This window comes from Apostichopus japonicus, chromosome 12, assembly GCF_037975245.1.
Source record: "Apostichopus japonicus isolate 1M-3 chromosome 12, ASM3797524v1, whole genome shotgun sequence".
NCBI lineage: Eukaryota > Metazoa > Echinodermata > Holothuroidea > Aspidochirotida > Stichopodidae > Apostichopus > Apostichopus japonicus.
This window is the reverse complement of record NC_092572.1, coordinates 15061213-15073651: the sequence shown is the minus strand read 5'-3', so window position 1 is coordinate 15073651 and position 12439 is coordinate 15061213. Positions and strand designations below refer to the sequence as shown.

General features: G+C 39.2%; 2 protein-coding genes across 41 annotated transcripts in view; one reads left to right on the top strand and one right to left on the bottom strand.

Annotated features, from left to right (window-relative positions):
- Positions 1-12439, top strand: part of LOC139977961 (uncharacterized) — a gene marked incomplete in the record, with an annotated part of 396810 nt that overhangs the window by 163436 nt on the left and 220935 nt on the right.
- Positions 11190-12439, bottom strand: part of LOC139977966 (gamma-adducin-like) — a 48779-nt gene continuing 47529 nt past the window's right edge. For all 40 annotated transcript variants that reach the window (XR_011796785.1, XR_011796794.1, XR_011796804.1 and 37 more), the window contains one exon: positions 11190-11858. The gene's annotated coding sequence lies outside the window, so the exon portion shown is untranslated. The remainder of the gene's footprint in view (positions 11859-12439) is intronic.

Here is a 12439-nt window from a genome sequence, read left to right as displayed (position 1 = left end):
ACGTACATATTCTTACGTTCATTGAGTGTGTTTTGTTTGTTCTTCTTTCACCCTCTGTCTGTCTACATTGTTGGTTCTCTTTTCTTTCATCTTCCGCTGCAGTTTATTCTCCCCACAAAAAGTGGCTATAGAAAATTTAGGAGATACGGCTCAGTCCGAGTACAAGCATGGCTCATCTCTGAACACGAAGTCCAGTGGTAGCGATAGTTACAGGGACATTTTAACCAGTCATAAGTAAGTTTCACTCTCTAAACATGTTTTATTTTAAGCAAGGTTTTGTCAGCTGGCAACATATTATCTATGTTTTATTCTTTTGTAAAACAATTCAAAAATAAGAAACTGACTGGGAAAAGTAAATGCAATGTATTGAGACAAGTTATTGGATAATCCCAAACTGAATGTTTACTTACCATAAATGTAACTTGTTGAAAGGTAACGCTGTGTCTTGGTAACGACATTTTAAACTATCTCAAGTTGTAAAGGATTGGAAAGGTTAATAGAACTCGATTTGGGGTGGGGGTGAGTGGAGGAGGGGTGGGCGGCTAAAATAAGCTGCTTAAACGATATAATTTTTAAATTTACAATATAAACAGTTGACTGTACTGAAAACTGCACAGTGCATTTTAAAGTAGACCACTATCTATTTCTTGCTGTAAAGCAGAACTGTTTGTGACCTTGTGTTGAGTTTGTTTTGATCTCATCTCCCTTCATGTAATGAATAGGGAGATGAGATATTGTACTTCACCCCACATCAAAAATGTGAGTAAGTGAGTGTGGGTGTGTATGTCTGTGTGCGTGAGTGAGTGAGCAAAACAACTCCTCCTAGACCCCAAGTCCTGTCGAGTTCAAGCTTGGTGGGTGGGTGCCTGACCATGTTAACTCATGCCTGTGTGATTGATGACGTCAAAGAGGTCGAAGGTCAAGAAATCTAAAAATTAGTTTACATGGCTTGTGTATTCCTATCTAGTAATTTTCTTTCATACTCTTTTATGGACAGAACCACCTATGGTGTCCACCATGGAACAGCTCCCTGAGAGACCTCCAGAAGACTTAAATTTGGGAGAGACTTGGGAAGATGATGAAACATCAGACAGAGACAATAAATTGGAATCCCAAGCCCCTGTAGCTGATTCAGATCCCTTCTCTAGTCTCATTATGGACATGAAAGCCTCCATCTCACCTCTCGAGTTAAGTACAGTCTAACTCTTACCAGATCAGGAAAGGCTTACCAGACGATAACCTCCTGAAGGCAAAAGAAGACAGAAAAGTTTGTTCCAATTCTGGTAGCGACGTGCCGAACGCTTCATCAATCCAAAATGACAAGCTGATGGAAGTTTCCCCCGAAGGGATTAGAAATAGGACTAAAGTTGAAGAAGAATCGGGAAGTGATTCGATCCAGCTACCAGAAAGACCTGCCGGTCTCAAACTTTCAGGATCACAAACTTTTTGAGCCACCGATGTTGCAGCTTCTTAAAAGATATATTTATTATTATTATTTGTTTCATCATTCATTTGGGCTTATTCGAATAGAGTACTCCCTATCTATATGTACATATATATATGTAAATATATATATATATATATATATATATATATATATATATATATATATATATATATATATATATATAAACTGTATATATATGTAAGCTTTTCTACTTCTTTTTTTGTATCACCATGTGTGTAAATATTGAAGCACTAAGATATGCAGTATTTTTTCCTTGAAATAGCAAGAGATATAATAGAGAACACTGTTGTGGAAGCTGCACTTAAAACTCTTGAAAAACTGCTCTCCTAAATTTTAAGGAATAGTTTGGCAGAATTTTTTTCTGGGGAAATCTATCTTTATTTCATGCATAGTCTTGAATACTTCTGCAATACCATAAGACCATCTCTGCCCTGCACCTAAAAATACTGGGTTTTTTTATTCTCTCTTGCATGTTTTCAAAAGTGCCCTTGTCAAGGGTACCATGTTGAAAATTTTCTCATATTTACAGATGGAAATTATGAAGTTATGTCAATTGAGGTCATCAGCGGCCAAAATACAAAAACCTTGTAGTCTAGTTTAGTGAATATCTGCAGCATCGGTAAAATGTCATAATTAGGTGGTAGGTCCCCCTCACTGAGCATTACACTTTGAGCAGTTCTGTTAAGAGGTCAAATGTAAATTGGAGTCATCAGCTGCCAAAAGCCTGAAATCATTGTCGACATCAAAATCAAAGCTGCGATTATCCTTATGCTCAGAAATGTACAAGAACTGAATGTTCTATGCAGAGGTCAAAGGTCACTTAGGGTCAAATTCTGACCACCTTGATCAGGCGCGTATCCAGGGGGGGCGTTGGGGCGCGCGTATCCAGGGGGGGCATTGGGGGCGTGCACCCCCCAGGTAAGAAATAGAGGCGAGAAAAAAAAGAGAGAAGAAAAAAGGGAAAAAGAGGGGAAAGAAGGGGAGGAAGGAAGGGAAAAGAAAAAGAAGAAATAGAGGAAATGGAGAAAAGGAGGGAGTAGAAAAAAGGGCAAGCAACTGGGAAGAGAAAAAAGAACAGTGACATAATTACAGGGCTGATCCCTATTATACACATAGGGTAGCCAGTGACGGATCGATGATTTTGGAAGGGGTGTGCGCCTCACCCTACCCCTTACACCGGCAACTCCATTTTGACGTTTTCAAATTTCCTCTCTCACTAATATATATATATATATATATTAGTGAGAGAGGAAATTTGAAAACGTCAAAATATAATATAATATATATATAATATAATATATATAATATATATATATATAATATATATATATATATATATATATATATATAATATATATATATATATGTATATAGATATATGTATATATATATATATATATATATATAAACAATTGTACAATTGTGCTATGAAACCAACTGTGGCTGGTCTCGAACTTGACCGAGTCGTCGGGAACATGATGCATTTCGGTATTAGACCAGGATCTATATGCGAACTGCACTAGACATATGTCCTTCGATGCAACACTGCCATCCAGAGATAAAATGTTATACTCCGACCTGAATGCTAATTGTAACCCTTAACCTCGTACCGTAACTCATACAATGAATCTAAAAATAAATTCCGCATGTGATTGGAGAATTGAGCACATCTCCTGTGAATATCATGTAGTGCGTGGGGGGGGGGGCAAGCGGACGCACCTATCACTTCTTGAGATTGTTCCAATCTGCGTGAAAATGCCCCACCACCCACAACCCCTACGCCCCACCCCTCTTATCGCTTCCCGATGGGTTACAAAACTTAAACAATAACCTTCGCCCGTAGTACCAAAACCTTGACAAAATCCGGCAACACACCACTTCATCGATAGATAATGAGTCTAGTGATCGGGCTGTGTATTAGTGATGCTAGAGGTCGTGCATATGGCAAGCCCTTTTAACATTTACCTCGCAATTAGACTTAAGTCGAGTACATTTCACTTAAGTGGAATACATTCTACTTAAGTGAAATGTTATTTCCACTTAAGTAAAATGTAATCCACTTAGGTGGAATTCAATATCCCTTAAGTAGAATTCCATTTCTCTTAAGTGGAAATGGACATTTCTATTTCACTTAAGTGGATATGCCTCCCACTTAAGTGGAATTGTATTTCACTTTAGTGGAAATGCATTCCACTTAAGTGGAATTGTACTTCACGTAAGTGGAATACATTTCCACTTAAGTGGAATAACATTTCACTTAAGCTAAATAGCCCATCTATTTCACTTAAGTGGAATACAATTTCACTTAAGTGGAATAATATCTTTTGCTCGTCAATTTCACTTAAGTGGAATTCTATTCTGCTTAAGTAAAATACAATTCCACTTAAGTGGAAGTGTTGATATGTGGTTTATATATAAATACAATTTAGGGTAATGTTCGTCGTAACGCATTCAATTGCTCATCACATATGATGATGTAGTCGATCCTCGTTGCACGTGTACATCATGGCTATGGCTAATCATTCACATCTAAACATTGCTGGAATGCGATCAAATAATTGTTGTTGTTAGAGACAATTCGAAGTGTTGTTTCCTCACTTGCACAGGGGAACAATCAGTATCATGCACAACAGAAGCGACTTACATCTTGTTAAAGTAACATAGGCAGTATTCATAACTTTTTAGATAGTGAAACTTTTGACGAAATAAAAGATTCCATCCAAAATCAAAAAAAAAAAGTAATATACGTTCTCTTGCCCTTGTCAATGCGTTTTCGGCTGTAGCTCCAACCACTTGTAATGTATTTGCCATGGCTTTATTTTGGTAATGGTATTCGTCAGGTACCAGGTCAGGTACGTACGTACTCACCTTGCACGGATGTTAAGTACTAGCTGGATCCCGATGGACAGCCGATATTCATTGTGCACATATCGACACCACGTACGTACACGTATCGCGGCAAGTTGTTTATAATGGCGCGCAAAGGCATGGGCAAAGTTTGGCGTTGAATGTACTAGCCAATCACATTCCACTTAAGTGGAATAGACTAGCCAATCACTGTTCACTTAAGTGAAATAGACTATATCCAATCACATTTCACTTAAATGGAATGCATTTCCACTTAAGTGGAATTGTATTCCACTTAAGTGAAATAGAAAGGACATTCCACTTAAGTGGAATTGTATCCACTTAAGTAGAATACAATTCCACTTAAGTGAAATGCATTTCCACTTAAGTGAAATACAATCCCCTTAAGTGAAACAGATTTAGCTTAAGTATGATGCAGTGACAAGTTGATGAATTCAGCTTAAGTAAAATACAATTAAGCTTAAGTGGAATGGTATTCCACTTAAGTGAAATAGAATTCCACGTAAGTTAAATAGTATTCTGCTTAAGTGATATTGAATTCCACTTAAGTGAAATGTATTCGACTTAAGTCGAATTGCGAGGTAAATGTTAAAACGGCTTGCCATACGTGCACTGACCTATATGGAGTGTAACCACTCCCGATTTTGCAATTTCCCAAGATCAGGCCCGAAAAATCCCAAGAAATACCAAGAACACTGTGCTGTATGGATTTCTAGCAATATCCAGCGATATCTAGGGATGAATATCCCAAGATCTTACCTAAACTGAAGGCAGATAGAGAATCGAAACCTTCAGTGTACTGAACTTGAAACTGCGTCTTTCGAAATGAAAAGAATGTGGGGAATTGCACAATAAACAAATCAAAGTTATTTATTTCAGTCTCATATTTCAATTATTCGAATTTGTTAAGCAAACAGCAGATATCACATCATATAAGTGAGCATGAAAATGGCGTTCCAGGATGAACAGCCTTCAAACCATGGGCGCAGATCCTGGTGCGGACAGCGGGACGCGTCCCCATCAACTTTTTCAGTAGTGGGGACATGATATACCGTGTCCCCACCAATTTGTCTTGACCAATAGCTGCATTTCAAGTTCCCCTGTATTGAACTTTGGCGCAGTTAGATCCAGCCCAGCCCCCCGGTTCCTACGCCCTTGCTAACCACTGCGTCACAGCAACTGTTGAGAAATAATGCTAATTTTTTCTTCAAAATGGAACGGAGGGTGATGTTCAAAATGCTGTACTTGTAAACAGGATAACTCAACACGTACACCTTTATTGAACTTCATATTTCAAATAGTCTTAAAATTGGCATTATTTCAGTGAATAATACTACATGACTCTAGGTTTGGCAGTAACTTGTGAAAATGTTTCATAGTGAAAATAAAACAATGTCATGTAACTCATTATTTATTAAAGGGGTGGCAGAGCTGCTTTTCTTGCTCAAATTGATCAAAGAATATGCCCATGTGCTCATACATAGAGCATCTGTATGTCTTTATTTCACATAGGAAGACTGTTCTCTCTGGGTATTGAAACATTTTGGAATATAAATTCTACATTTTTGAGTCCTTAAAAGATCTTAATTCTTTTGATTGCCTTGTTGCTAAAGTAATGGTCAAGGCAACGTTCAGGGGCGTAGCGAAGGTTTTTTTGTTTGGGGGGGGGGGGGGGGTGGAGAATTTGATTTGCCGACGGATCTGGAAGTGGTGACTGAAATGGGGCAGGGGTCTAAGGGGAGGGGGTGTCCCCCTCCCTTTGGCAATTTTTTAGATTTGAAACGTCCTTAGATGCAATCTGGTGCATATTTTAAGTCAAATTTGAATTGCCGACGGATCTGGAAGTGGTGACTGAAATGGGGGAGGGGTCTAAGGGGAGGGAGTGTCCCCCTCCCCTTTGGAAAATTTTTAGTTTTGAAACGTCCTTAGATGCAATCTGGTGCATATTTTAAGTCAAATTTGATTTGCCGACGGATCTGGAAGTGGTGACTGAAATGGGGGAGGGGTCTAAGGGTTGGGGGTCTACCCCTCCCCTTTGGAAAATTTTTAGTTTTGAAACGTCCTTAGATGCAATCTGGTGCATATTTTAAGTCAAATTTGATTTGCCGACGGATCTGGAAGTGGTGACTGAAATGGGGGAGAGGTCTAAGGGTAGGGGGTCTACCCCTCCCCTTTGGAAAATTTTTAGTTTTGAAACGTCCTTAGATGCAATCTGGTGCATATTTTAAGTCAAATTTGGCACGGAAGAAGCTCCCGTTCTCCTTTTCTCTATTCAGCTTTCCTTCTTTCTTCCCCTTCCGCTCTCTTCACCTTTTCTCCTTTTGCCGACAGACCCAAAATTTGCCGACAGCGACCAAATTATTGGAGGGGGTGTGACACCCTTCACACCCCCCCCCCCCGCTCGCTACGCCCCTGGCAACGTTTCCTGAATCTGCATAGCTCATGTCGCGGAGCGGTTGAAAACTATTAATATACAACAACCAGTTAAAACAACAGTATCAGGCAGTATTTTATCACCCTCCGTTCCATTTTTGAAGAAAAAATTACGATTAAAACATTGTACACTTCTATCGCTTAGCATAGGCCTACAATACACATTTATCGCCTTTGCGACAAAAAGTTTTTTCACCTAAAATACCGTAAGGGGTACGTACCTCTTGCAGTTTTTTGCCAAAATTGACCCATTTATTCATAAATGTCAAGATAAAACTCAAGATGACAAACAAAGGTTTGATTTGACTGCTTTGAAATCACGTATCACTGGCAACATGCGTCGAGCACCCTCTTATGACACTTATTTCGCTCAGTTTGCAACTTCAGAGGAACAATAGAAAACCGAAAAACTTTTAGGGACAACAAAAGGCTTTATAACCTTTGTTCGTCGTAAAAGTTTTTCGGTCTTACTTTTCTTTGAGGTGAAAAACAAATTGTCGCAAAAGCGATAAATGTGTATGTTTTCTGGTAGTTCGCGACACGCTGATTACGAATCTGAAGTTTATTTTGGAATTAGGTGCTGTGTTGGGGCGTGGGGGGCAAAAAACCTGATTTGCAGTTTTGCCAAAACTGACCAAAAATCGATCCAAAATCGATTTCGCCCAAATGACGTAACAGGGGGTAACCGATGCTCAGGAGCCCGAATTTGCAACTCCCAGGTCCATATCTGCTTCCGTGCGGGAGATAAGTGGTCCCAAAGGAATCTGCATAGCCCTCCAAAAGATTTTATTGATAAGATCCAAAGTACTATTTTTGATTTATTTCGAACGGGAAAACTGATAAAAGTAAGGAAAATTACTATGTATAATGAAAAGGGGGGTTTAAAAAAAATATATGTTCACAGCTTTGTTGGTGCTCGCAAAACCTCTTGGGTCAAGCGTTATTGTAATAATGCCAACACGGGGTATTGGAAGCTCTTTTATTTCATTCCTCTCTGTCGCCGTCCGGTAAAGGGTTGCTTTTTAATTATAATTTTCATGACCAGGATATTTCCTGTATTTAAAAATACCTTCATTGGACAAATTTGTATGGTTTTGAGTAAGCTTAGCTACCTTTAAGAAACCATCGGAAATTGGGTGTGCAAATCCCTAATAATTTTATTAGAATTGATAATACCATTGTTTATGACAAAACGCTTTTACGACGCCGGTTTACTGTTTGTTAGGGATATGTTTTTGCTAGATGGGAAGCAATTGTCCAAATAATGCTTTTCTGACCAGTCTTCTACATTGTTAAGCTATTGTATGCTTTATAGAAGACTTCCTTTCACATTGTATATTTGCACGTGAAAAAACAAAATAAATCAAATCAAATAACTAATAATTATTTCTAAACAGTTACTGTGGTTAGTGTTATGTACTTAGAAGGTAAGACAAACTCTCTGTCTAGAATTCAACTCCCAGAGGATGCATTGTTTTGATATTTCTTTTCCTCATTTTGCAGTTAAAATATTAGAAAAGCCTATCATTTCTCAATTAACAGTTACTGTGGCGAAGTTGTTATGTTGTATAATTTTGCATATTTATTATCGTTTTGTACAATGAAATTGTCAATAAACTGAAAAAAATGAGACATACTCCTTGTCTTGAATTCAAACACCAGAGGATGCATTTGATTTTCTATTTATTTGCCTTCTAATGTTGTGAAGAATAAATATTAGAAACGAGTATTAAATCTCAACAGTTCTCGTGGCGCAGTTGGTAGTGCTCTGGACTGGAGAGACAGACAAACTCCATGTCTCCGGTTCGAACCCCAGACAGAGCATTTTATATTTTTGCTCTTTTACTGATTCCATTCTGGACTTTGAAGTTTAAATATTAGAAACGAGCATTAATTCTCAACAGTTCTAGTGGCGCAGTTGGTAGTGCTCTGGACTGGAGAGACAGACAAACTCCATGTCTCCGGTTCGAACCCCAGACAGAGCATTTTATATTTTGCTCTTTTACTGATTCCATTCTGGACTATGAAGTTTAAATATTAGAAACGAGCATTAATTCTCAACAGTTCTAGTGGTGCAGTTGGTAGTGCTCTGGACTGGAGAGACAGACAAACTCCATGTCTCCGGTTCGAACCCCAGACAGAGCATTTTATATTTTTGCTATTTTACTTATTCCATTCTGGACTCTGAAGTTTAAATATTAGAAACGAGCATTAATTCTCAACAGTTCTAGTGGCGCAGTTGGTAGTGCTCTGGACTGGAGAGACAGACAAAGCTCCATGTCTCCGGTTCGAACCCCAGACAGAGCATTTTATATTTTTGCTCTTTTACTGATTCCATTCTGGACTCTGAAGTTTAAATATTAGAAACGAGCATTAATTCTCAACAGTTCTAGTGGCGCAGTTGGTAGTGCTCTGGACTGGAGAGACAGACAAACTCCATGTCTCCGGTTCGAACCCCAGACAGAGCATTTTATATTTTTGCTCTTTTACTGATTTCATTCTGGACTCTGAAGTTTAAATATTAGAAACGAGCATTAATTCTCAACAGTTCTAGTGGCGCAGTTGGTAGTGCTCTGGACTGGAGAGACTGACAAACTCCATGTCTCCGGTTCGATTCCCAGACAGAGCATCATGTCTGCGGTTCATGTCCAGACAGAGCCTTTTACTTTTCTACCCTCTGGAGGGAGTGGAAGTATAAATATAAGAAACGAAGTTTCTCCAGAGGGAACCAAAATGGTGTAATTGGTTATTCCATCGTTCAGTAAGCGATTGGTTTGGATTGCATCGGTTCAAGTCCCAGGTGAGTATTTGCAAAAGGAGTTCTGACAAGTGGATAAGGTGAATCCCGAAGGTGGGCGGCCCCCCCTCCTGACAGGTGGGTAAGGTGAGTACCAAGGTGAGAGGGGGTGGAGGTGAGAAGGTGAGAGGGGGTGAAGGTGTGGACAAGGCGAGGTCGCCGCCCCCTCTCCCTGACAAGGTAAAGGCGCGGACAAGTGGAGATCGCCGCCACCCCCCCCCTGACAAGGTTCACGCGCGGACAAGTGGAGTTCGCCGCCACCCCTCCCCCCTGACTAGCTAATCGGTAGTCGGGGGGAGGAGTAGTGGAGAAAATGTTTTACAAAAACGACTAAGTCCAAACAGCAGGATCTTTAAATATTTGTAAAACTTTAGAATCCAGAGGCCCAACTAATGGTCTAGTGGTAAAGACTTTTGCTTTTGCATCTCAAGGTCCCTGGCTCAAACTCAACCTCTGCTTTTCCTTTTACAATACTCATGTAAAAGGAAGAAAAAAAAAGGAAGAAAAAAGAGTGATACTTTGAAATAACTTCTTTTTTTAATGACAAATCAGTTCATGGACAGGATATACCTTCATCCCTCCCACCACAGTTAATACCCTTCAACTACCTGTCCAGAAACAGGTTATCTCTCATCAAATTATTATGCAAATACTAATCAACACATGCAATACATATTTCATAAACATTCTTAGTGATACCTGCATCTACTATTGAGATGGTTGGGTGACAACAGACAGTTATTTTCTATAATGTTTCTATTATTTATAATATCAACCTGGGGGCAGTTATTTAATGATACTAAGTAGTCACATGTACATATGGGATAAGCCTATGGCCTTTTTACTTCACACCAGGTGGCTATCTCCAATTCACACCAGTACATTCTTTTTGGACATTTTTTTTTAAACATTTGGAAGACCATTTCATCATGAGGGGAAAAAGAATTGATTTCTCCTAGATAAAAATAATAACCCCATCTTACTTTAGCCAGACAGGGCTTGAATCCATAGGTTTGCTTGACGACAAGTTCCCAACAAAAAGGAGTTGGCCTTCCATGGCTGATTGATTATTCAGTTTACAATACCATGGCACCCCTGCTACCATCAATAAAATTTTCTTTAACTTTCATTTATTAACTAAACCTGATTTTGAATTAATTTTAGATAACTTAATTTTTACATCTTTTGCCCCCCAGTTTGAAAAAGGAAACGATACTACCATAGCACAAACAACATACATGTGGAAAGGTTGCTCCCTTTCATTGCTGTCTCAATCACACACCCCCCTGCTCCGACTACCACACCCCACCAAATTATATACACGAAGAGTGCATTATTGAAAGTTTCTTTAAATATAGCCTTTTCATGCAGTAAACCTGTGCTGCTGCAAACTGAAAATTCAATTAAAAGATTCTCCCTCTTCACTTTCAACACTTTCATTTCTCCTTCTCTATCCTTCGCTTCACCACCCCCCCCCACCCCTGGTCCTTCCAACTATCATCCATAACTCCTGCCAATATCAAATTCAGTCACCTTAACATCCCCCCATAAAGTGTCAGTCAGTCAAGCACCACAATGTTTGTAGACCAAGAAATCAACACCCAAAACCCATTTTTAAAACTCAAAAGCCCCATCAAATAAAGATGCTGTTTTTTTCTTCTTTTTCTCTAAACAAGATAAACACACAAACACCAAATCCAAAATATATAAAATTCCAATTCCCATTTTGAATATTCTTCAAATTTTGTTTGCCAAGCCACGTTAAAAAAGTGAGTGTTATTCTTTTTGGCCTTCCCCCATCTTTGTGTTTGCATTGCAACAAGGTGTAGTTTTCTATACTAAAAAAATACAAATGAAATCAAATAAAACTTAAATAAAAGATGATTACAGCACATGCAGGAGAAGAGTGAGAGCCCTCCCAAATACTACCGGCTTATGTATACAAAAGACCTTTTTTCCGAAATCCTTTTTCCGACATCGTGGCAATTCGAGAGTTACTTTTCACCCCCGCTCCACCATCCACGCAGGAACCCACCCAGCCCCCCTGCGGGGACGATTTATTCTGTTCCAGTTTCTCGTCCAAGGAGGGTAACTCTATATGGTTCAGAGCTATGTCAAAGAAGAGCGGTTTGCACGGTGACGGCTTAAAGTCCAGTGGAAATGTGGTGAAGTTGGGCTTGGCGGCCAGGTCCGGCTGGTTGGCGTTGTACCAGTCAAGCCATTCCGCCAGCGGTCGATTGTCCTTCAGACCGAGTTGCGCCATTCTTTTACTGATGGAAGGTTCATTGGAATCTGAAAAATGAACGCAGAGAGGTTCTTGGTAAGCCATGGTATTTTTTTTAAAGTATTCTTGGGTGGAGGGTATTTTCTATGGGTGAGAATAATCCGGAGGGTGGGGGAAGTCAATTCAATTAACTGTGAGAAACGTCATTGAATTAGGAACCACCTAAGGCCTATTCTCATCTTTGTAGTAAGTTTGTCACCTTGAGCTATGTGACAGTTCATAAGTAGGGGGGGTATATTTGAGTGGAATTTGGGATTCGAATCCCGGAATAGAGAAAGTTTACAAAAACTTGTTAATTTGCAGTCATTTTTTGTTATTGCTGTCACAAACAGAAATGGATACCCACTTTCTATTATTTGTAGATGACAGAGACTGGTTCAATCGCAGTCTACAAGGCCAGATAAACTCTTTATATTTTGGCTTTCAATTTCTTTATTCTGACAAATTTCGATAGTACAAAAAAACGGCAGTTTTGATCGGGCTTTTGATACTTCCTTGTGATCCCTGGACATCATACATTCAGCTACAAGCAAAAATAACTATTGTCTGTCCTGTCCACCACAATAATCCTATTGTAATATTTTCAGAC